General features: G+C 48.1%; 9 non-coding genes across 9 annotated transcripts; all 9 read right to left on the bottom strand.

Moving 5' to 3' along the window:
* On the bottom strand, positions 1–73 carry TRNAV-UAC (transfer RNA valine (anticodon UAC)). The gene has a single exon. It is a non-coding gene; the product is annotated as a tRNA-Val (tRNA).
* A 444-nt stretch (positions 74–517) lies between these two features.
* On the bottom strand, positions 518–589 carry TRNAP-UGG (transfer RNA proline (anticodon UGG)). The gene has a single exon. It is a non-coding gene; the product is annotated as a tRNA-Pro (tRNA).
* A 1,336-nt stretch (positions 590–1,925) lies between these two features.
* Positions 1,926–1,998, bottom strand: TRNAV-AAC (transfer RNA valine (anticodon AAC)). The gene has a single exon. It is a non-coding gene; the product is annotated as a tRNA-Val (tRNA).
* A 1,517-nt stretch (positions 1,999–3,515) lies between these two features.
* Positions 3,516–3,588, bottom strand: TRNAV-UAC (transfer RNA valine (anticodon UAC)). The gene has a single exon. It is a non-coding gene; the product is annotated as a tRNA-Val (tRNA).
* A 444-nt stretch (positions 3,589–4,032) lies between these two features.
* On the bottom strand, positions 4,033–4,104 carry TRNAP-UGG (transfer RNA proline (anticodon UGG)). The gene has a single exon. It is a non-coding gene; the product is annotated as a tRNA-Pro (tRNA).
* Positions 4,105–7,551: 3,447 nt separating this feature from the next.
* TRNAQ-UUG (transfer RNA glutamine (anticodon UUG)) lies at positions 7,552–7,623 on the bottom strand. Its single transcript has one exon. It is a non-coding gene; the product is annotated as a tRNA-Gln (tRNA).
* A 1,336-nt stretch (positions 7,624–8,959) lies between these two features.
* TRNAV-AAC (transfer RNA valine (anticodon AAC)) lies at positions 8,960–9,032 on the bottom strand. The gene has a single exon. It is a non-coding gene; the product is annotated as a tRNA-Val (tRNA).
* Positions 9,033–10,553: 1,521 nt separating this feature from the next.
* Positions 10,554–10,626, bottom strand: TRNAV-UAC (transfer RNA valine (anticodon UAC)). Its single transcript has one exon. It is a non-coding gene; the product is annotated as a tRNA-Val (tRNA).
* Positions 10,627–11,070: 444 nt separating this feature from the next.
* TRNAP-UGG (transfer RNA proline (anticodon UGG)) lies at positions 11,071–11,142 on the bottom strand. Its single transcript has one exon. It is a non-coding gene; the product is annotated as a tRNA-Pro (tRNA).
* Positions 11,143–13,224: the final 2,082 nt, after the last annotated feature.

Raw genomic sequence — 13,224 nt, 5'->3', positions numbered from 1 at the left:
TGTTTCTGCCTGGCCTCGAACCAGGGACCTTTCGCGTGTAAGGCGAACGTGATAACCACTACACTACAGAAACAGACATGCCTGCTTACTTGCTTCATGTGGCTATGCATTGGACTGGAACCACTGCACTGGAAACAGACACACCTGCTTTCTTTATGTGGCTATGCTTTGGACTGGAATGCAAGGACTAAGGGACAATATTCATGACGCTCAAAGCTGAGCCTTTCTGACAGGATCTCTTCCTTTGGAAGAAAGGAACTGGGATCACTTTCATTCCAAGAGGTGATTTCAAAACCAGCCCTGCAATTACTTTGGAGAAGCACTGTGCATTTCATGTTCCAACGAGAAGTGCTGCTCCAACACAAAAAAGCAGTTAGAAAGAAATCCCGCACTCCTTCATCATGCCGAACTGCCTCAACACCAGTAGAAAGCATGCAATGCATTCCACCATGGCATCTTACAAGAGTGGAAAGCAGAAATACTCCTGTTTAAATACAGATCGAACCTATGAAGGCACGGGCTCGTCCGGGATTTGAACCCGGGACCTCTCACACCCAAAGCGAGAATCATACCCCTAGACCAACGAGCCTGCTGCTGCAAAAGCCTTTCAAACATCTTCTGAAGTGTCTTTGTGAAAAAGCAGGGCCACTTGGAGACTCTCCTTCTAAGCGTGCCATAGCAATTGATGTTTTGTGCCAAGGGTTTTTTTTTTGCCTCTAGCAAGGCAAGAGATAGTCAAGAAGCCCTATGCTAGCAAGCTGAACTGTGGCGCTGATGAGAAAAGCAGACCCTTTCTGGTAGTTGTACGCCTCCGCAGGACCTGGGCCCTTGCACCGTAGACTTCCAGACCAGAAGCACTGAAGGGCCTGCCATCTCTTGCGCCTGAGCCAGAGGAGCATGCCTCTTGTATTCAAGTACACTTGCTCGTACAGTGCTCGATCAGACAAGATTTATATGAGTGCCTCACAGGCCTGAAACACTCACCTGGGAGACGCGGGGTGGCTGAATTCCCAGAATGGCCTTCGATAGGAAAATCACCTCCTTTCCTCCCGACTCATTTCAGAATTGGGTGAAAATCGCAAGACAGTGTTCAGGGGTGCATGGGTACTGCCTACTCCCAGCTGCCTCTCTGTCTTCTTCATGTTAATTTCAAGTCACAAGGAGGGACCATTGCCATTCTGCTCCGCCCACCTAACCAGGAAACCCAGGTTGAGCTTGTCTGCCTGTTGTTGTTGCAGGGGCAGTGCCTTCTCTGCCCAAAAGTGGCAGGAGAGCCTCACTTCAAACGATGGAATCAACTGCTTAAGTAGAAACCAGCATGGTAGTTACAGTGATAAGGTGCAGCTCTAACAGAAGGCGTGACTGAGATGCCCCTTCCAGAAATACATGGAATGCTGATTGAGGGCCCAGCCGGAGGGTTGGTGGATTTCTTTTCATATGCTACAGCAGCTTGCAAAGATAGTGTTGTGGGGAGCTGGCTGTGCAAGCAGAGGAAGATTTAAGGGCAGAAAATAGACCTATCAGAAGTGCGATTTGAACCCACAACTACATGAGCAAACCAGGATGCTTAGCTTAACTGAAGATCAAGCTCTCTTGAGGCTGCCGCCTTAGACCACTCGGCCATCCTGACAGCTGAGTCTGTGTTTAGGTCTGACTCCTCAGTCTGCACTTGTCGATGCTGCCGCTTGCAATGTTCCTATCAAGGTGACAGGTTTAAAGGCCCCACAATATAACATGGCCAAGAAAAAAAAAAGTAAAAAACAGAATAAGAAACCAGGCACATGCACGACTACGCAAAGATGCAGATAACTTTTTACCGGCCTGCAATAGTAATACAAGTTTTACACAGGTCACAAGTTTTTAAAGGCCATGCCTGAGTGAGACTAAGCTTTTAGGGAGCAAACACAAAAGCGTACACTACCCATTGTTTCTGCCCGGTCTCGAACCGGGGACCTTTCGCGTGTTAGGCAAACGTGATAACCACTACACTACAGAAACAAGCAAGAGGGCTTGACTGAAGGAGCAAAATTCCCCTCATATGTTTGCCCGATTGCCTCTATACTTGATCAGCAGTTGCTCGCAAAGCGAGGAGTAAGTGTGAAAATTGCAGCGTTGTCAGCCAGCAAGCGTACACTCAGATGTACTGAAAAGTCACAGCTGCGGGTAGAGACAAATATCTGATGCCTAAATGCCTGAAACCAGAGCCTGTGAAAGCATCACACAGAGCACACTGAAAGCAAGCAGGAAGGAAGCCAAGGCATTGTGATCCTTTTTTTCTCCTGAGGCTAAAAATATTTTGCACAACAATGCTTTGAGTGGAATGAGGAATCTTCAAGCTTTGTGTATTTTGAGTAAAATTTGTGTGTTTTCTGCTAAAAAGGGTGTGTTGGGGATTTGGACCCGGACACCAACGAGCGAGGGCACAGAAGCACCACTGCTCAGACCCTGCTCCTAGGGTTGAGGGCAGAGAGTGGGCGAATACATCGCAAGGCAAGAAAATGCACATGGTTCTCTCTTCTGCAATATGACTAGAGTCATTTCCATGGTCGTCATCGAACATGACATAAAACGCCTCTATCCTTTAGACCTTTTGGCCCATAATTACAAGAGGATGTCTGAGTGAGACGCTCTGCCAAATTTGGCAGCCTCGCACTCAGTCATTTTCAAAATGCAGGGAAGCGCCGTATTTAGTAGAATACAGCGCACCCCTGTGCTTCCCTCTGCGCCAGCTCTAAATTAGCTGCCGAGCGCCAACGCAGCCATCCTTGCGCCATGGTACAAGGATGGCTGCGTTGAGGGGGAAATTGTTTTTGTTCAGGAAGGCACACCTTCCTGCACAACAGAAATATTCAGTGGCGATATGTTCGTGCAGCACACATAGAAAGAGCAAAAATGAGGAGAAATGAAAACATTTCTGCTCGTTTCTCCACTATAACGACACCCATTGTATGGTGCTTGGATTTTGGCGCTGCCACAGATTTACAAAAACTCGTAAAACTGGAGCAGCATCAAAATGCTATGGTGTTGCAGTGGCCCACCCAGAGCAACGCCCATTGCACGCCCCTTCCAGGGAAAGGGCTGCGTGTGAAGGGGCCGTATTTACAAGGTGGTGTTAAGCCACAAAACGTGGTTGAACGGCGTCTTGTAAATACGGCACAGTACATAGTGCCACCGGGGCGTCACTAAAGATGATGTGCCGGTGGCGATAGGGCCTTGTAAGTCTGGCCCTTTCTTTGCTCAAGGTGTATGTTCTTGGTGAAGGTAGGAAAGCCATTTTCGCTCTCATACCTTCCTTCGCTGGCTTGACCACAGTAGGCCCAGGCTTCAATGGAAAGGTCAAAAAGGGAGCAACTGACTGCCGTAAGGTGTATCGTCTTCTCTTGGTGAGTTGAGACCGATGCCCTTGGAGCGTAGTACCTCACGATGGTGAGGGATAGACACAGCCTCTTTAATTTCAATTTACCTGTCAGGTGAGGTGGTAAATGCAAATAATGTGATAAAGCACAGCAACTTGCTGTTTCTGCCTGGCCTCGAACCAGGGACCTTTCGCGTGTAAGGCGAACGTGATAACCACTACACTACAGAAACAGACATGCCTGCTTACTTGCTTCATGTGGCTATGCATTGGACTGGAACCACTGCACTGGAAACAGACACACCTGCTTTCTTTATGTGGCTATGCTTTGGACTGGAATGCAAGGACTAAGGGACAATATTCATGACGCTCAAAGCTGAGCCTTTCTGACAGGATCTCTTCCTTTGGAAGAAAGGAACTGGGATCACTTTCATTCCAAGAGGTGATTTCAAAACCAGCCCTGCAATTACTTTGGAGAAGCACTGTGCATTTCATGTTCCAACGAGAAGTGCTGCTCCAACACAAAAAAGCAGTTAGAAAGAAATCCCGCACTCCTTCATCATGCCGAACTGCCTCAACACCAGTAGAAAGCATGCAATGCATTCCACCATGGCATCTTACAAGAGTGGAAAGCAGAAATACTCCTGTTTAAATACAGATCGAACCTATGAAGGCACGGGCTCGTCCGGGATTTGAACCCGGGACCTCTCACACCCAAAGCGAGAATCATACCCCTAGACCAACGAGCCTGCTGCTGCAAAAGCCTTTCAAACATCTTCTGAAGTGTCTTTGTGAAAAAGCAGGGCCACTTGGAGACTCTCCTTCTAAGCGTGCCATAGCAATTGATGTTTTGTGCCAAGGGTTTTTTTTTTGCCTCTAGCAAGGCAAGAGGTAGTCAAGAAGCCCTATGCTAGCAAGCTGAACTGTGGCGCTGATGAGAAAAGCAGACCCTTTCTGGTAGTTGTACGCCTCCGCAGGACCTGGGCCCTTGCACCGTAGACTTCCAGACCAGAAGCACTGAAGGGCCTGCCATCTCTTGCGCCTGAGCCAGAGGAGCACGCCTCTTGTATTCAAGCACACTTGCTCGCTCAGTGCTCGATCAGGCGAGATTTATATGAGTGCCTCACAGGCCTGAAACACTCACCTGGGAGACGCGGGGTGGCTGAATTCCCAGAATGGCCTTCGATAGGAAAATCACCTCCTTTCCTCCCGACTCATTTCAGAATTGGGTGAAAATCGCAAGACAGTGTTCAGGGGTGCATGGGTACTGCCTACTCCCAGCTGCCTCTCTGTTTTCTTCATGTTAATTTCAAGTCACAAGGAGGGACCATTGCCATTCTGCTCCGCCCACCTAACCAGGAAACCCAGGTTGAGCTTGTCTGCCTGTTGTTGTTGCAGGGGCAGTGCCTTCTCTGCCCAAAAGTGGCAGGAGAGCCTCACTTCAAACGATGGAATCAACTGCTTAAGTAGAAACCAGCATGGTAGTTACAGTGATAAGGTGCAGCTCTAACAGAAGGCGTGACTGAGATGCCCCTTCCAGAAATACATGGAATGCTGATTGAGGGCCCAGCCGGAGGGTTGGTGGATTTCTTTTCATATGCTACAGCAGCTTGCAAAGATAGTGTTGTGGGGAGCTGGCTGTGCAAGCAGAGGAAGATTTAAGGGCAGAAAATAGACCTATCAGAAGTGCGATTTGAACCCACAACTACATGAGCAAACCAGGATGCTTAGCTTAACTGAAGATCAAGCTCTCTTGAGGCTGCCGCCTTAGACCACTCGGCCATCCTGACAGCTGAGTCTGTGTTTAGGTCTGACTCCTCAGTCTGCACTTGTCGATGCTGCCGCTTGCAATGTTCCTATCAAGGTGACAGGTTTAAAGGCCCCACAATATAACATGGCCAAGGAAAAAAAAAGTAAAAAACAGAATAAGAAACCAGGCACATGCACGACTACGCAAAGATGCAGATAACTTTTTACCGGCCTGCAATAGTAATACAAGTTTTACACAGGTCACAAGTTTTTAAAGGCCATCCCTGAGTGAGACTAAGCTTTTAGGGAGCAAACACAAAAGCAGACACTGCCCATTGTTTCTGCCCGGTCTCGAACCGGGGACCTTTCACGTGTTAGGCGAACGTAATAACCACTACACTACAGAAACAAGCATGAGGGCTTGACTGAAGGAGCAAAATTCCCCTCATATGTTTGCCCGATTGCCTCTATACTTGATCAGCAGTTGCTCGCAAAGCGAGGAGTAAGTGTGAAAATTGCAGCGTTGTCAGCCAGCAAGCGTACACTCAGATGTACTGAAAAGTCACAGCTGCGGGTAGAGACAAATATCTGATGCCTAAATGCCTGAAACCAGAGCCTGTGAAAGCATCACACAGAGCACACTGAAAGCAAGCAGGAAGGAAGCCAAGGCATGGTGATCCTTTTTTTCTCCTGAGGCTAAAAATATTTTGCACAACAATGCTTTGAGTGGAATGAGGAATCTTCAAGCTTTGTGTATTTTGAGTAAAATTTGTGTGTTTTCTGCTAAAAAGGGTGTGTTGGGGATTTGGACCCGGACACCAACGAGCGAGGGCACAGAAGCACCACTGCTCAGACCCTGCTCCTAGGGTTGAGGGCAGAGAGTGGGCGAATACATCGCAAGGCAAGAAAATGCACATGGTTCTCTCTTCTGCAATATGACTAGAGTCATTTCCATGGTCGTCATCGAACATGACATAAAACGCCTCTATCCTTTAGACCTTTTGGCCCATAATTACAAGAGGATGACTGAGTGAGACGCTCTGCCAAATTTGGCAGCCTCGCACTCAGTCATTTTCAAAATGCAGGGAAGCGCCGTATTTAGTAGAATACAACGCACCCCTGTGCTTCCCTCTGCGCCAGCTCTAAATTAGCTGCCGAGCGCCAACGCAGCCATCCTTGCGCCATGGTACAAGGATGGCAGCGTGGAGGGGGAAATTGTTTTTGTTCAGGAAGGCACACCTTCCTGCACAACAGAAATCTTCAGTGGCGATATGTTCGTGCAGCACACATAGAAAGAGCAAAAATGAGGAGAAATGAAAACATTTCTGCTCGTTTCTCCACTATAACGACACCCATTGTATGGCGCTTGGATTTTGGCGCTGCCACAGATTTACAAAAACTCGTAAAACTGGAGCAGCATCAAAATGCTATGGTGTTGCAGTGGCCCACCCAGAGCAACGCCCATTGCATGCCCCTTCCAGGGAAAGGGCTGCGTGTGAACGGGCCGTATTTACAAGGTGGTGTTAAGCCACAAAACGTGGTTGAACGGCGTCTTGTAAATACGGCACAGTACATAGTGCCACCGGGGCGTCACTAAAGATGATGTGCCGGTGGCGATAGGGCCTTGTAAGTCTGGCCCTTTCTTTGCTCAAGGTGTATGTTCTTGGTGAAGGTAGGAAAGCCATTTTCGCTCTCATACCTTCCTTCCTTGGCTGGCTTGACCACAGTAGGCCCAGGCTTCAATGGAAAGGTCAAAAAGGGAGCAACTGACTGCCGTAAGGTGTATCGTCTTCTCTTGGTGAGTTGAGACCGATGCCCTTGCAGCGTAGTACCTCACGATGGTGAGGGATAGACACAGCCTCTTTAATTTCAATTTACCTGTCAGGTGAGGTGGTAAATGCAAATAATGTGATAAAGCACAGCAACTTGCTGTTTCTGCCTGGCCTCGAAACAGGGACCTTTCGCGTGTAAGGCGAACATGATAACCACTACACTACAGAAACATACATGCCTGCTTACTTGCTTCATGTGGCTATGCATTGGACTGGAACCACTGCACTGGAAACAGACACACCTGCTTTCTTTATGTGGCTATGCTTTGGACTGGAATGCAAGGACTAAGGGACAATATTCATGACGCTCAAAGCTGAGCCTTTCTGACAGGATCTCTTCCTTTGGAAGAAAGGAACTGGGATCACTTTCATTCCAAGAGGTGATTTCAAAACCAGCCCTGCAATTACTTTGGAGAAGCACTGTGCATTTCATGTTCCAACGAGAAGTGTTGCTCCAACACAAAAAAGCAGTTAGAAAGAAATCCCGCACTCCTTCATCATGCCGAACTGCCTCGACACAAGTAGAAAGCATGCAATGCATTCCACCATGGCATCTTACAAGAGTGGAAAGCAGAAATACTCCTGTTTAAAAACAGATCGAACCTATGAAGGCACGGGCTCGTCCGGGATTTGAACCCGGGACCTCTCACACCAAAAGCGAGAATCATACCCCTAGACCAACGAGCCTGCTGCTGCAAAAGCCTTTCAAACATCTTCTGAAGTGTCTTTGTGAAAAAGCAGGGCCACTTGGAGACTCTCCTTCTAAGCGTGCCATAGCAATTGATGTTTTGTGCCAAGGGTTTTTTTTTTGCCTCTAGCAAGGCAAGAGATAGTCAAGAAGCCCTATGCTAGCAAGCTGAACTGTGGCGCTGATGAGAAAAGCAGACCCTTTCTGGTAGTTGTACGCCTCCGCAGGACCTGGGCCCTTGCACCGTAGACTTCCAGACCAGAAGCACTGAAGGGCCTGCCATCTCTTGCGCCTGAGCCACAGGAGCATGCCTCTTGTATTCAAGCACACTTGCTCGCTCAGGGCTCGATCAGGCGAGATTTATATGAGTGCCTCACAGGCCTGAAACACTCACCTGGGAGACGCGGGGTGGCTGAATTCCCAGAATGGCCTTCGATAGGAAAATCACCTCCTTTCCTCCCGACTCATTTCAGAATTGGGTGAAAATCGCAAGACAGTGTTCAGGGGTGCATGGGTACTGCCTACTCCCAGCTGCCTCTCTGTCTTCTTCATGTTAATTTCAAGTCACAAGGAGGGACCATTGCCATTCTGCTCCGCCCACCTAACCAGGAAACCCAGGTTGAGCTTGTCTGCCTTTTGTTGTTGCAGGGGCAGTGCCTTCTCTGCCCAAAAGTGGCAGGAGAGCCTCACTTCAAACGATGGAATCAACTGCTTAAGTAGAAACCAGCATGGTAGTTACAGTGATAAGGTGCAGCTCTAACAGAAGGCGTGACTGAGATGCCCCTTCCAGAAATACATGGAATGCTGATTGAGGGCCCAGCCGGAGGGTTGGTGGATTTCTTTTCATATGCTACAGCAGCTTGCAAAGATAGTGTTGTGGGGAGCTGGCTGTGCAAGCAGAGGAAGATTTAAGGGCAGAAAATAGACCTATCAGAAGTGCGATTTGAACCCACAACTACATGAGCAAACCAGGATGCTTAGCTTAACTGAAGATCAAGCTCTCTTGAGGCTGCCGCCTTAGACCACTCGGCCATCCTGACAGCTGAGTCTGTGTTTAGGTCTGACTCCTCAGTCTGCACTTGTCGATGCTGCCGCTTGCAATGTTCCTATCAAGGTGACAGGTTTAAAGGCCCCACAATATAACATGGCCAAGGAAAAAAAAAGTAAAAAACAGAATAAGAAACCAGGCACATGCACGACTACGCAAAGATGCAGATAACTTTTTACCGGCCTGCAATAGTAATACAAGTTTTACACAGGTCACAAGTTTTTAAAGGCCATCCCTGAGTGAGACTAAGCTTTTAGGGAGCAAACACAAAAGCAGACACTGCCCATTGTTTCTGCCCGGTCTCGAACCGGGGACCTTTCGCGTGTTAGGCAAACGTGATAACCACTACACTACAGAAACAAGCATGAGGGCTTGACTGAAGGAGCAAAATTCCCCTCATATGTTTGCCCGATTGCCTCTATACTTGATCAGCAGTTGCTCGCAAAGCGAGGAGTAAGTGTGAAAATTGCAGCGTTGTCAGCCAGCAAGCGTACACTCAGATGTACTGAAAAGTCACAGCTGCGGGTAGAGACAAATATCTGATGCCTAAATGCCTGAAACCAGAGCCTGTGAAAGCATCACACAGAGCACACTGAAAGCAAGCAGGAAGGAAGCCAAGGCATGGTGATCCTTTTTTTCTCCTGAGGCTAAAAATATTTTGCACAACAATGCTTTGAGTGGAATGAGGAATCTTCAAGCTTTGTGTATTTTGAGTAAAATTTGTGTGTTTTCTGCTAAAAAGGGTGTGTTGGGGATTTGGACCCGGACACCAACGAGCGAGGGCACAGAAGCACCACTGCTCAGACCCTGCTCCTAGGGTTGAGGGCAGAGAGTGGGCGAATACATCGCAAGGCAAGAAAATGCACATGGTTCTCTCTTCTGCAATATGACTAGAGTCATTTCCATGGTCGTCATCGAACATGACATAAAACGCCTCTATCCTTTAGACCTTTTGGCCCATAATTACAAGAGGATGACTGAGTGAGACGCTCTGCCAAATTTGGCAGCCTCGCACTCAGTCATTTTAAAAATGCAGGGAAGCGCCGTATTTAGTAGAATACAGCGCACCCCTGTGCTTCCCTCTGCGCCAGCTCTAAATTAGCTGCCGAGCGCCAACGCAGCCATCCTTGCGCCATGGTACAAGGATGGCTGCGTTGAGGGGGAAATTGTTTTTGTTCAGGAAGGCACACCTTCCTGCACAACAGAAATCTTCAGTGGCGATATGTTCGTGCAGCACACATAGAAAGAGCAAAAATGAGGAGAAATGAAAACATTTCTGCTCGTTTCTCCACTATAACGACACCCATTGTATGGCGCTTGGATTTTGGCGCTGCCACAGATTTACAAAAACTCGTAAAACTGGAGCAGCATCAAAATGCTATGGTGTTGCAGTGGCCCACCCAGAGCAACGCCCATTGCACGCCCCTTCCAGGGAAAGGGCTGCGTGTGAAGGGGCCGTATTTACAAGGTGGTGTTAAGCCACAAAACGTGGTTGAACGGCGTCTTGTAAATACGGCACAGTACATAGTGCCACCGGGGCGTCACTAAAGATGATGTGCCGGTGGCAATAGGGCCTTGTAAGTCTGGCCCTTTCTTTGCTCAAGGTGTATGTTCTTGGTGAAGGTAGGAAAGCCATTTTCGCTCTCATACCTTCCTTCCTTGGCTGGCTTGACCACAGTAGGCCCAGGCTTCAATGGAAAGGTCAAAAAGGGAGCAACTGACTGCCGTAAGGTGTATCGTCTTCTCTTGGTGAGTTGAGACCGATGCCCTTGGAGCGTAGTACCTCACGATGGTGAGGGATAGACACAGCCTCTTTAATTTCAATTTACCTGTCAGGTGAGGTGGTAAATGCAAATAATGTGATAAAGCACAGCAACTTGCTGTTTCTGCCTGGCCTCGAACCAGGGACCTTTCGCGTGTAAGGCGAACATGATAACCACTACACTACAGAAACATACATGCCTGCTTACTTGCTTCATGTGGCTATGCATTGGACTGGAACCACTGCACTGGAAACAGACACACCTGCTTTCTTTATGTGGCTATGCTTTGGACTGGAATGCAAGGACTAAGGGACAATATTCATGACGCTCAAAGCTGAGCCTTTCTGACAGGATCTCTTCCTTTGGAAGAAAGGAACTGGGATCACTTTCATTCCAAGAGGTGATTTCAAAACCAGCCCTGCAATTACTTTGGAGAAGCACTGTGCATTTCATGTTCCAACGAGAAGTGCTGCTCCAACACAAAAAAGCAGTTAGAAAGAAATCCCGCACTCCTTCATCATGCCGAACTGCCTCGACACCAGTAGAAAGCATGCAATGCATTCCACCATGGCATCTTACAAGAGTGGAAATCAGAAATACTCCTGTTTAAAAACAGATCGAACCTATGAAGGCACGGGCTCGTCCGGGATTTGAACCCGGGACCTCTCACACCCAAAGCGAGAATCATACCCCTAGACCAACGAGCCTGCTGCTGCAAAAGCCTTTCAAACATCTTCTGAAGTGTCTTTGTGAAAAAGCAGGGCCACTTGGAGACTCTCCTTCTAAGCGTGCCATAGCAAATGATGTTTTGTGCCAAGGGTTTTTTTTTTGCCTCTAGCAAGGCAAGAGGTAGTCAAGAAGCCCTATGCTAGCAAGCTGAACTGTGGCGCTGATGAGAAAAGCAGACCCTTTCTGGTAGTTGTACGCCTCCGCAGGACCTGGGCCCTTGCACCGTAGACTTCCAGACCAGAAGCACTGAAGGGCCTGCCATCTCTTGCGCCTGAGCCAGAGGAGCACGCCTCTTGTATTCAAGCACACTTGCTCGCTCAGTGCTCGATCAGGCGAGATTTATATGAGTGCCTCACAGGCCTGAAACACTCACCTGGGAGACGCGGGGTGGCTGAATTCCCAGAATGGCCTTCGATAGGAAAATCACCTCCTTTCCTCCCGACTCATTTCAGAATTGGGTGAAAATCGCAAGACAGTGTTCAGGGGTGCATGGGTACTGCCTACTCCCAGCTGCCTCTCTGTTTTCTTCATGTTAATTTCAAGTCACAAGGAGGGACCATTGCCATTCTGCTCCGCCCACCTAACCAGGAAACCCAGGTTGAGCTTGTCTGCCTGTTGTTGTTGCAGGGGCAGTGCCTTCTCTGCCCAAAAGTGGCAGGAGAGCCTCACTTCAAACGATGGAATCAACTGCTTAAGTAGAAACCAGCATGGTAGTTACAGTGATAAGGTGCAGCTCTAACAGAAGGCGTGACTGAGATGCCCCTTCCAGAAATACATGGAATGCTGATTGAGGGCCCAGCCGGAGGGTTGGTGGATTTCTTTTCATATGCTACAGCAGCTTGCAAAGATAGTGTTGTGGGGAGCTGGCTGTGCAAGCAGAGGAAGATTTAAGGGCAGAAAATAGACCTATCAGAAGTGCGATTTGAACCCACAACTACATGAGCAAACCAGGATGCTTAGCTTAACTGAAGATCAAGCTCTCTTGAGGCTGCCGCCTTAGACCACTCGGCCATCCTGACAGCTGAGTCTGTGTTTAGGTCTGACTCCTCAGTCTGCACTTGTCGATGCTGCCGCTTGCAATGTTCCTATCAAGGTGACAGGTTTAAAGGCCCCACAATATAACATGGCCAAGGAAAAAAAAAGTAAAAAACAGAATAAGAAACCAGGCACATGCATGACTACGCAAAGATGCAGATAACTTTTTACCGGCCTGCAATAGTAATACAAGTTTTACACAGGTCACAAGTTTTTAAAGGCCATCCCTGAGTGAGACTAAGCTTTTAGGGAGCAAACACAAAAGCAGACACTGCCCATTGTTTCTGCCCGGTCTCGAACCGGGGACCTTTCACGTGTTAGGCGAATGTAATAACCACTACACTACAGAAACAAGCATGAGGGCTTGACTGAAGGAGCAAAATTCCCCTCATATGTTTGCCCGATTGCCTCTATACTTGATCAGCAGTTGCTCGCAAAGCGAGGAGTAAGTGTGAAAATTGCAGCGTTGTCAGCCAGCAAGCGTACACTCAGATGTACTGAAAAGTCACAGCTGCGGGTAGAGACAAATATCTGATGCCTAAATGCCTGAAACCAGAGCCTGTGAAAGCATCACACAGAGCACACTGAAAGCAAGCAGGAAGGAAGCCAAGGCATGGTGATCCTTTTTTTCTCCTGAGGCTAAAAATATTTTGCACAACAATGCTTTGAGTGGAATGAGGAATCTTCAAGCTTTGTGTATTTTGAGTAAAATTTGTGTGTTTTCTGCTAAAAAGGGTGTGTTGGGGATTTGGACCCGGACACCAACGAGCGAGGGCACAGAAGCACCACTGCTCAGACCCTGCTCCTAGGGTTGAGGGCAGAGAGTGGGCGAATACATCGCAAGGCAAGAAAATGCACATGGTTCTCTCTTCTGCAATATGACTAGAGTCATTTCCATGGTCGTCATCGAACATGACATAAAACGCCTCTATCCTTTAGACCTTTTGGCCCATAATTACAAGAGGATGACTGAGTGAGACGCTCTGCCAAATTTGGCAGCCTCGCACTCAGTCATTTTCAAAATG

The sequence above is a fragment of the Pleurodeles waltl genome, unplaced genomic scaffold (assembly GCF_031143425.1).
Source record: "Pleurodeles waltl isolate 20211129_DDA unplaced genomic scaffold, aPleWal1.hap1.20221129 scaffold_91, whole genome shotgun sequence".
In the NCBI taxonomy this organism is placed as follows: domain Eukaryota; kingdom Metazoa; phylum Chordata; class Amphibia; order Caudata; family Salamandridae; genus Pleurodeles; species Pleurodeles waltl.
The sequence above is the reverse complement of the archived record's forward strand: the minus strand, read 5'-3'. Positions and strand labels throughout refer to the sequence as shown.